A 12,040-nucleotide genomic window follows, 5' to 3' on the forward strand; every position below is an offset into this window, starting at 1 on the left:
GTAGTGTCTTTCTGTCTAGGGGATGTGTTAGCTCCCAACAAGGAGTGGTGGGCCACTTCTGCAGGCTCTGAGGTGTGTGTGTGTGTGTGTGTGTGTGTGTGTGTGTGTGTGTGTGTGTGTTAAATATATTTAATGATTTTTCACAGAGAGAAAGAGCGACAGAGAGTTAAAAACATCGATGAGAGAGAAACATCGATCAGCTGCCTCCTGCACATCCCCCACTGGGGATGTGCCCGCAACCAAGGTACATGCTCTTGACTGGAATCGAACCCAGGACCCTTCAGTCTGCAGGCTGACACTTTATCCACTGAGCCAAACTGGTTTTGGCTGGCTCTGAGGTTTTAAGGGAGTCTGTAGAGCCACAATCCTCAGGAGCTTTAACTCAGATGCTTCCATATTGGCCCTAGGTTTTTCCAATGAGGAGTTTTGCATAATAGACCTGTCTAGGCTAAGCATTTAAATGGTTCTGGAGCTTTGCAACTATTCAGCTCTGGGTTTGTTCTTCACGTGTGTCTATTCTCTCACTATGGAGGATAAATGTCTCTTTGTAAACTACCAAAGATTTGTGTTTGTTATAATTAGTCTGTTTACTTTCCCCCTGCCGGGCAATGCAAGTTAGTAATAACCAACTGACTCAACTGACTCAAGTTAGTAATAACCAACTGACTCCTTTTGTGCATTGTTCCTCCCTTATCTTTCAAATGCCCAAATCTTACTGGCCAGGGCATTCCCCTCCAATGGGATGTGCTCCCTCATCACTGACTAGTAAAATCTTCATCAACTGGCCCACCACCTTGTGCAAGGACTATTCATGCCCCCAGAACTTGGGGTGTGTTCTTTTGGCCAGAAGAGGGGTGGATTGTCCAACCCCCAAATTCTATCTTACTTCCTGCTTTCTCAGCCCACTCCTGCCACTGATAGTGTCAGTTCATGTTCTCTGGATATAGATGACAAGACAGAGTTAGAAGTGCAAGGGATTTATAAGGGGAGACACCTGTGAAGGATAAAGCAGAGTGAGAGCAGTAGTAGAAATACCTTTGTATGGCTCTGTCCATCTGAAACCTGTGAAAGAAGCGGGGGAAATGGAGGAAAGGATAGGAAGAGCCAGAGACTCATTGCAGCTCTGAGAAAAAAAAAATCTTAGCAGCCAGATAAAGAACCAGACCAGATTGCCTGTAAATGCATGCTACCCTGGCAGGAATAGTCCTGTTCTAATACACCTGCTGTGCAGTCACCGGCTGAGAATGGCCGTGAGTTTGAGTCACATGCTTGGTCGGGAGTCTGTGGCCTTGATCTGAATTTTGCCTCAAAGCCTGTAGACGAATCTGCTGGGGACTGGCAGCTAACTGTGATGCAGAGTAGCAGAAATTTGAATGAGGCACCTCCATCCCCACTTCCCTGTCTGTAGTCTTCCCTATCTTGTCTGACCTCCTTTTTCCTTGCTCACCCTGCTCTAGCTGCCTGCCTTTAGTCTCCAAGCAGTCCAGGCTCTCTCCCACATAAGGGCCTTTGCATAGTATGTTTCCTTTGCCCCTTCCCCAAATACCACATGGCTCGTTCTCTCGCTTCTCAGATGTCATCTTCTTAAGGACGGTCATCCCAACCACCTCACAGTCACGCGCCTCTGCACACCTGAGCCTCTTTACCTGCTCTATTTTGTCCTTCTCCCGTAACACTTATTACTTTGCATAAGGTATAGATTATTATAATTATTTATTATCTTTCTCCTTACACTAGAATATAATAGTAAGGCTATGGGGGAAAGGAATTTTTGTTTTATTCAGCTGTTTCCCAAGAAATATAACAGTGCCTGGTTTCCAGAAGATGCTTAATATTTGCTCAGCAAAGAAATGGGCTTTACAGGATAAGAAACAGAATAGAATATTAAACTCTGAAGCCTGGTAACATAATAAATCCCTCATTAATTTATTTATTGCTTTTCTTTCTTTTTTTTTCTTCTCCTCATTAGTTTATAGCCAGTTTGATTCTTGTACCCAGAACTAACCACTCTTCACTCATCTGTGATATATCAAAAGCATCCCTTACCAGGTACAGGATCAAAGAAATCAGGTTTGGTTTGTGATTTCAAAGATTCAGAGTCCTATAGCTGGAGGCAGGTAAATGTATGTCACAGATTATCTTTTTAGTCATCCTGTTCTGTGTATGTGGTTTCTAAATATAGAAAGCAAGGGGTTCCTGGAGGTGATGATAAGGCCAGGTAGGTTTATCTTGCTTTGTTTAATTCAAACAGGCTGTCTTTGATGGGAAGTTGAACCCTATTTCAGGTGTCACACATAGAATTAAAATCTCCTCTTTCCTGCCTTGTATCTAACCAAACAGTGTATATTTCACATAAAAAACATGTCATCATCTGGAATATGATGATTAACCTATTTAAAAATTCAGGGACATTTCTGTTAATGAAACATATGGTCATTATGCAAGTTTCTGACTAATCTGAATGACCTCCAGGTCAGTTTCATGAAAACTTGTAAATAAAAAGTACTGCTGGCAACATTATACAGAAAGAAAATTAAAACAGAATTCAGCTAAGGTTGGTGAACATAGTGAAAGATAATAAACTAGGAAGAAACATAGTCATAGCCTTTGGTAGAAAATAGGTATTTATAGTCCTATTCAAGATTTCAATTATCTGTAGTTTCTTTTCATGATCTGTCAAAAGACAAAGCATTTAAAAAGTGGATCTATATCTGAGAAGCTTTGCATTTTGTTTAATTTATTTTGATTTAATTGATTTAGTACAAATTTTGTGGCTTAAAACAACACAAATTCATTACCTTATAATTCTAGAGGTCAGGAGTTCTTTTTTCTCCACATCCTTGCCAGCACTTGTCATTTGTTGATTTGTTTATGATTGCCAATCTGACAGGTGTGAGATGGTATTGCATTGTCATTTAGATTTGCATCTCTAATTAGTGACTTTGAGCATGTTTTCATTTGTCTCTTGGCCTTCCTTCTGTCTTCTTTTGAAAAGATTTTATTTAGGTCCATTGCCCATTTTTTTTTTATTGGATCATTTTCTTCTTTTATTAAGTTGTATAAGTTGCCTGTAGATGTTAGAGATTAAACCTTTATCAGTGATAACATTTGCAAATATGTTTTCCCATACAGTGGGCTGTCTTGTTGTTTTATTGATGGCTTCTTTTGCTGTAAAAAATCTTTTTATTTTAATGTAATCCCATTTGTTTATTTTCTCTTTAGCTTCCATTGCCCTAGGGCAGGGGTCGGCAACCTGCGGCTCGGAGCCGCATGCGGCTCTTTTGAACCTTTGCTGTGGATAGCAGGGCGGGGCGGGGAGCTGTATCACTTATGTCGCAATGGTTTTGCGGCTCTGAGGTTTTTTTTTTCCTTCAAAAATGGTCCTAGTGGCTCTTTATGTCTTAAAGGTTGCCGACCCCTGCCCTAGGGGCAGTATCAGTGAAGAAATTGCTTTGGCATATGTTTGAGATTTCTCTGCCTGTGGATTCCTCTAGTATTTTTATGGTTTCCCGTCTTATGTTTGAGTCTTTTATCCATTTTGAGTTTATTTTTGTGTATGGTGTAAGTTGGTGATCTAGTTTCATTCTTTTGCATGTATCTGTCCAATTTTCCCAACACCATTTATTGAAGAGACTGTCTTGACTCCATTGTATGTTTATGCCTCCTTTGTCAAATATTAATTGAGCATAGTGGTTTGGGTCGATACCTGGATTCTTTATTCTATTCCATTGGTCTATATGTCTGTTCTTGTGCCAGTATCAGGCTGTTTTGAGAACAGCGGCTTTGTGATACAGCTTGAAATCTGGTATTGAGATCCCATCTACTTTGTTCTTCTATCTCAGAATTGCTGGTTATTTGGAGTCTTTTTATTTTTTATTTTTTTTTATTCCAGATGAGTTTTTGGAGAGTTAGTTCTAGGTCTGGAAATATGCCATTGGTATTTTAATGGTGAGTGCATTGAATCTATAGATTGCACTCTATATGGACATTTTATGGACATTTTAATGATGTTGATTCTACCAATCCATGAACATGGTATGTTCTTCCATCTGTTTATATCTTCCTCTATCTGTTTTTTCAGTGTCCTATAGTTTTCCACATATAGATCTTTTACCTCCTTAGTTAAGTTTATTCCTAGGTATCTTAATTTTTTTTGGTGCAATGGTAAATGGGATTGCTTTTTTAGTCTCTCTTTCTGTAAGTTCACTGTGGGTGTTTAGAAGTGCCATAAATTTCTTGGCATTTATGTTGTATCCTGCCACTCTGCCAAATTCATTTATTAAGTCTAATATTTTTTTGATGGAGTCTTTTGTTTTTTTTAGGTATAATATCATGCCATCTGCAAATAAGGACAACTTTACTTCTTCTTTTCCAATTTGGATGCCTTTTATTTTTTCTTCTTATCTATTGTAATTACAATGTCTAATACTTCTACTACTATGTTGAACAGGAGTGGTGAGAGTGGGCATCCCTGTATTATTCCTGTTCTTTGGGGCAGTGGATTTTAGTTTTTGCCCACTGAGCATGATGTTGGCTGTGGGTTTATCATATATAGCTTTTATTATGTTGAGGTATGATCCTTCTATTCCCACTTTGCAGGGGCACAATGATGATGCCTTGTGAGTTATGGCTGGCCAGTGGCTCACTGCTCGGTTTTGAGGTGGTGTCTGAGGGCAGTCTGGGCGTTGGTGTGGCTGTGCTCCTGGACTCCGCTGCTACCCTTTCCAGATGGTATGGCTCTGCACAGGATGCCTGCCCAGTCTGTGGCTTCAGGACCAAGACCTCTACCATCAGGGAAGCAGACAGTTAAGGAGAGTTCACTTAGTGAGTTTCTAGATTTTATTCATCAGCCAAATGTTCTAAAATTTGTTAGAAAGCTGTGACATCACAGGAGATGCCTATACTTCCCTGTAGTTCTGAGTAGTGCATTGTGTCCTTGTTTTCCCACTTCCTGATTCTTTCCCTCTTCCTCCTTCCAGTGCTCAGAGCTCTGATGCCCCAGTTCCTCCAGGACTAAGAAAGCTATTAATGTAAGATCTTATTATTTTCATTCTTAACTAGAATTGTCTTTTAAAAAAAATATTTTTTATTGATTTTTTTACAGAGAGGAAGAGAGAGAGAGAAAGAGAGCTAGAAACGTCGATGGGAGAGAAACATCGACCAACTGCCTCCTGCACACCCCCTACCAGGGATGTGCCCGCAACCAATGTACATGCCCTTGACCGGAATCAAACCTGGAACCTTTCAGTGTGCAACCGACGCTCTACCACTGAGCCAAACCGGCTTCAGCTAGAACTGTCTTTTTAAATGACAGAGGAAAGGGCAATGTAGTATTTAATCTAAGGGAATTAAAGGTAATGCCTAGACCAAAAACAACAAAAAAATCCAACCAACCAACTAACCAAATCTCAAAAGCCTTTGTGGTAAGTAACTATTTGTTTAGGTTCTGAGTCAGATAAGTTCTGGATTTTGGAGAAACAAAAAGATCAAAGTAAGCATGAAGACTGAGCCAGCCAAGAAATAAGCATTGTCATTTGGGGTAGCACAGATGGTAGTCTTGAAAAGGGTCCTAACATTTGGGCAAATACAAAGATACTATTCAACCCCATCACCACCAAATACTCTTTGTTAAGCAATCCTTTGTTTTGTCTTTACTGAAGGATTGCTGGGAAGATGAATAGATAGAAACAATGTCAGCACTGCTGAAACCACCTGAGGAATAACAAAATATATCCTGTGAATTATGGAAAGACCTAGGGTAAGAAGAAGCAATTGTTTTGCCTGTTTACTATACTTATTAGTGATAATTGGACTAATAGTGTTGCCAGGCCTGTTTCCAAAACCCAGAAATGCCTATCAAAGTATCACCATCACAGACAAGCTCTGAAGTAGGTGAATTTTGCAGTCTGTGACCTGTGCCTCGAAGCCCATCTCATTCAGTCATTGAACAAATAATTAGGGAATGCCTACTATAACATAGACACTATGCTACTCTCTAAACTCAATAAAGCCCTAGATTTAGAAGAGAATTGATACCCTCTCTTTCTAGGAATGTCTTCCAGGGACATCAAGTGCTTTACATTAAAAGGCAGCACCCTCCAACAGTAGTCATCCTCTGAGTGATCAGAAGCTCTTGCACATATTGTGATGAAACTTGATTCCTTTGTTTCTACCATGGATTCTAATATGTCCCATTAAAACACATCTCATTCCTACTTACACACAACAGCCTCTTAAGGTTTGCTGGTATTTACCACCCTTCAGGTCCCCTCCAGGGCGAACATACTCTTGGCTGTTCCTGCAATATCACATGAGCAGTCCAGTTGTAAGTGTGCCTCTTCAATATGATGTCCAGAACTGGACACAGCAATCTATCAGTGCAGAGTTTAGTGGGAGTGTTACACTGGGAAGATAATGTGGTCTACATTTGCTTTAATTTGAACATACTGAGTTTGCATAAACTAGGACTCCAGGGTGGAGCAAAATATCTCCTACCCTCCTCTCCTGCCATTGATTTCTTTAAAAAAAATATATATATATTATTAATTTTTTTTTTTTTACAGGGAGGAAGAGAGAGGGATAGAGAGAGAAATATCGATGAGAGAGAATCAGCGATCAGCTGCCTCTTGCACACCCCCTACTGGGGCTTTGTCCACAACCAAGGTACATGCCCTTGACCAGAATCGAACCTGGGATCTTTCAGTCGGCAGACTGACGCTCTATCCACTGAGCCAAACTGGTTTCGGCTGCTATTGGTTTCTTAAATTAAGCATATCAGCATTATTGTCAAAGAGGGCTACATTATTTTCTTATTGCTGCTGAAACAATTTAGTACAAATTTTGTGGCTTAAAACAACACAAATTTATTACCTTATAGTTCTAGAGGTCAGATGAATCTCTCTGGACTAAAATCAAGATGTCAGCAGGGTTGTATTCCCTTCTGGAGGCTCTAGGGGAGAATCCATTTCCCTGGATTACTACCTTGTTTCCCCCAAAATAAGACAGTATCTTATATTAATTTTTTCTCCCAAATTGTGCTAGGTCTTATTTTCAGGGGATGTCTTAGCTTTCCATGCGCAAGGTCTTATTTTCGGAAAATGTCTTATTTTCGGGGAAACACGGTAGCAACTATCGGCTGCCCACATTTCTTGGCTTGTGCCCCCATTCCTCCCTCTTCAAAGCCAGCAACATTGCATCTCTCTGTGCCTTTCTTCCATAACTACTTCTCCCTCTGATGCATCTCTTATGCCTCACTCTTTCACTTTTAAGGACTCTTGTGATTACATTGGGCCCATCTGGATAAACCAGGGCAATCTCTCCATTTTAAGGTCAGCTGATTAGCAATCTTAACTCCATCTGCAACCTTAATTCCCCTGTACTGTGTAACCTAACATCTGTACAGGTTCTGAGAGTCAGGATGTGGACATCTTTAGGGGCCATTATTCTGCCTGTCATAGTGCAACAGCAGCTCCAGATACCATCTCCTCATCCAGCAACATCTCAAGGCTGGAAAGGGTACACAGCTGCTTCATGCCCCCTTTTTAGGAGGAGGGAGAAACATTTCTTAAGGCCTCCTTGCTCCCAACAGACTTCCCTGATCATCTTACTGGCTAAAATTATGTCATATGCCCATTCCCAACCCAGTCACTGGGGAGGAAAATAAATTACCATGATTGGCTTAGTCTAATTAAAATGTATTTTCTAAGGATGAAGAAGGCACAGCCTTCCAGGAGGCAAGTAGGCCTCTGACACCTGGATTCAATTGAGTTTCTGGTAGCAAGAAAGACATGGAAAGTTGCTTTTGGGAATATTTATTCCATAATGTCACCATAAAAATGGCTTCTAGTTATGACCTAATAACTTGAAGGAGAGAGGTATTTTAAAATTACCTTTGCCTTTTCCCTTTCTGTGTTGAAGAGAGCAAAGAGATTTGGTATACCTAGAGAAAGAAAGAAAAATATCAATACATTTTTGTTGTTGTTAATCTTCACCTGAAGATATTTTTAGATATAGTGGAAGGGAGAGGGAGAGACAGAGAAACACCAATATGATAGAGATATACTACACATGTCGATCAGGGACAGGAATTGAGCCTGCAACTGAGGTACATGCCCTTGACCAGAATCAAACCCAAGACCCTCCAGTCTGCAGGCTATCTGTCCACTGAGCCAAACCTGCCAGGGCTCAATACATTTTAAATATATGGGTGTTATATTAGTCAGGGCTCAATTAGAGATATATATATATATATATATATATATATATATATATCCCCAGCTCTTACAATTTATAAGGTCACATCCCTGTAATAGATCCCTTTGTGTGTGTGTGTGTGTGTGTGTGTGTGTGTGTGTTTCGTGTGTGCGTGCGCGCGCATTTATAAACACATATACAATATAAAGAGTTTTTTTTTTCAGGGATGTGACCTTATGTAATTGTGTGAGCTGGTCCGGCCATCTCTGGAAGGCTGCTTTCACATCTGATGCTGGAGCTGTGGGCACAGCAGGCAGGGAAGGGAAGAAGGCTGTAAAGTGCAAAGTATAGGAGGGCAAGAATCAGCTGGCACCACAGCACAAGCAAGATCCCACAGGATGGGCTGAACATGTGGGAATTTTTATTGCCTCTGGTCTTTCTTGAAAGTTGATTTACTCTTATTTGGGTTCCAGTATTTAATATACTCAGGATTTATTGCTATTCCTGGCATTTCTTCCGTACATTAGAACTTTTTTTTTTTTTGCCATTTAGGAACCCTGGCAAATTTAAATATTAAAATTGATAATGTGCATTGGCCTGTAACTTAAGGCAGAATAGGGAAAAGGGTTAGTTTAAAAATTTATATCCGGTGTTATGTTAGGTGGTCTCTTTACTTACCTTTATTTTGCTGTGCTATCTAAGGCTTATGAGTGAAACTAGACCACCAACTTATATCACCCAAGAATAAACTCAAAATGAATGAAAGACTCAAATGTAAGTTGTGAAAACATAAAAATTCTAAAAGAAACCATAGGCAGCAAAATCTCAGACATCTCTCGTAACAATATATTTACAGATACATCTCCTAGGGCAAGGAAAACAAGGAAAATACACAAATGGGACTAAAATAAAAATAAAATGCTTCTGCACAGGAAAAGAAACCATCAACAAAATGAAAAGGGAACCCACTTTATGGGAGAACATATTGGTGGCATTCAGCATACTCTTTTCTTTATTAATATCCGCAGTAAACTTGTCTATGGCAACAAGCCATGATTATTAGCATTCTCATATAATCCATTTTTAAATTTTTGTATTTTATCTTTATTATTGAAAGTAATACAGATGTACCCTATTTCCCCATTGACACCTTCTAGTCCACTCCTGCTCCTCTCATATAATTCTATATCAACTTCAAGAAGTTACTTAACACTTTGCATCATATTTCTAACTTGAAAATGAACAAAGGAACTAACTACCAAATCATTTTATTCAAAACCAGACTATCAATTTTTTGAAGTTTCCTTTACCTCTCCTTCTCTTTGGCATTTTGTATTATTATTTTTAATTTACACTGAGCTTTTTTAAAAAAAATTCTTTATTGATTAAGGTATCACATATTTGTCCTCAACCCCCCATTCCAATCCCCCATCCCTCCCCACTCATGCCCCCATCCCCCTATTGTCCTTGACCACTGGTTAGGCTCATATGTGTGCACACAAGTCCTTTGGCTGATCTCTCCCTTTTATCCCCACCCTCCCTTTGAGGTCCAACAGTCTGACCCATGGCTCCTTATATCTGGTCTGTTCTTGTTCATCAGTCTATGTTGTTCACCATTTCCCCTAGATGAGTGAGATCATGTCCTACTGGAAATACACTTATAAGAATCAAAAATGAGACAAGCAATAATCATTATGCTGAAAGGCATATGAATCAGTCTGTAGTGAGCTTCTTTCTGGGCCACCAGTTCTTTTGAGACCCAATTTCAATGTCAAACAGTTCCTTATGTGTACATGTCAGCAATGATATTTCAGTTCTGGATGGTGGGCAAATGGTAGTAATGCAGGTCTGACCATCTCTGGTTTGGTCCTGGGCAACCTGCAGTGATACACAGTTGCTGACTGCTATTATGGCAAGGCATCGTCAGCGTCTTCCATCTCTGGACTGCTTCTCTTCTATCTTCATGGTTGGAGTAGTCCTGTCAATTCCTCTCTGTTGCCAGAATCCACATGGTCTCAGAGTTGTTTTCTGAAAATATACAAACATATTCTCGACCAAAAGTTAATACAGGAATATTTTCTATAAATTTGACTTGGGATCCTTTTTCATTTTTTGCCCAAATAATTTTCCTCTGGCTTGTTTTGACACCATGTGTATTTTTCATGGGTGTTTTGCTCTTAACATTATAATTAATTTTCTAAAGTACAAATTTTCTAGATGTAATTTACTTACAGGATATTTTTCCTTACATGATATTCTTCTACTTTCCCCCTTTTATGATTTAAATATTAGGAGGCTTTTGAAAATTTTATAATGTAGTCTTGATAGCTTTTAAATTTTTTTAAAAAAATATATTTTATTAATTTTTTACAGAGAGGGAGAGAGCTAGAGAGCTAGAAATGTCGATAAGAGAGAAACATCGACCAGCTGCCTCTTGCACACACCCTACCGGGGATGTACCCGCAACCAACGTACATGCCCCTGACCAGAATCGAACCTGGGACCTTTCAGTCCGCAGACCGATGCTCTACCACAGAGCCAAACTGGTTTTGGTGATAGCTTTTAAATTTAAATTTTTTGTACTAGAATATGACTACTTTAGGTTCATTTCCTGTTGTGAAATTTTATCATGAGATGAACTACCAATAAAAATTTAAGTTAAGCCGAAACCGGTTTGGCTCAGTGGTACTGCGTCGGTCTGCGGACTGAAAGGCCCCAGGTTCGATTCCGGTCAGGGGCATGTACATTGGTTGCGGGCACATTCCCGGTGCGGGGTGTGCAAGAGGCAGCTGGTTGATGTTTCTCTCTTATCGACGTTTCTAGCTCTCTATCTCTCTCCTTTCCTCTCTGTAAAAAAATCAATAAAATATATTTTTTTAAAAACTCTACAAAAAAAAAATTAAGTTAACACTTTAGGAACAGCTTTTTGTCCAGTACAATTAATTTTTCTAGAATATTTGCTTATTTCAATTATCCAACTTAAATTAGTCTGAAAACTTGTCTACTATTTTACTGTCAAATTTATTACTCTAAAACAATCTTATTTTACCATGTAAATATTAGTGGAAAGGATTATTTGCCTTCTTGAGTAGGCCCTGAGCATTCTTGATGGTAGGATTTAGATATCAAAAACCCACTTCCCCACAACATGGGCACAAGACAACTCAAACAAATCTTGTAGTGAGAAGGCAGCTGCTGTCAGCCACCGTCTCTGTCTTTTACCCAGGTCCCGATTTGAGCTGGGCATGGGAAGCTAAGCAGCCATGAGGGCAAGAGACTCTCTCAGCGGGGGTGAGGTTTCAGGCCCCTGCAAAGTTGGGGGAGTGAGGGTCTGTGCCTCACCTCAGTTGACCCCCAAGTTCTCTCCTGATGGCCCCTCTTCGACTGTGCCTGTCTTAGGTTGTTCCTTCCCTGAGGAATCTTACCTGTCTCTGGCTAACCAGCCATCCTCTGGGACCAAGCAGGGTGATGTGAGGTTCAGTTCTGTCTCCTTGGTATCCTATTTCCCCGAGACCTTCATGCCCAGCTCCTGCCCTAGGATCCCCTCGCCTGCTGGCGGGGCCCCAGCACTGATCACGTATCTTGGGGAACCTGGGTTTCTTCTCCAGGGAGGGCTCAGCTCGCCCCACTGGGTGAGAGACATATCCATGGTATCAGTCATCACGAGGCTTCAACCTTGACATGAACAGAAAGCTCAGGCAGCAGCTGTGGGCAATTGGATTGTGAGAAGAGGTTCCCTCTTGGCCAAAAGAGCAAGAGGGGCCAATATAGAATGCTCAGGTGCCTTCCCAGGAGGCCATCTACACAATGGAAGGGATTAAATCCTTTCATGTCCTTTTTAAATTGC

Source organism: Pipistrellus hanaki, assembly GCF_964339955.1.
Source record: "Pipistrellus hanaki genome assembly, chromosome: 1".
NCBI classification, from domain to species: Eukaryota; Metazoa; Chordata; class Mammalia; order Chiroptera; family Vespertilionidae; genus Pipistrellus; species Pipistrellus hanaki.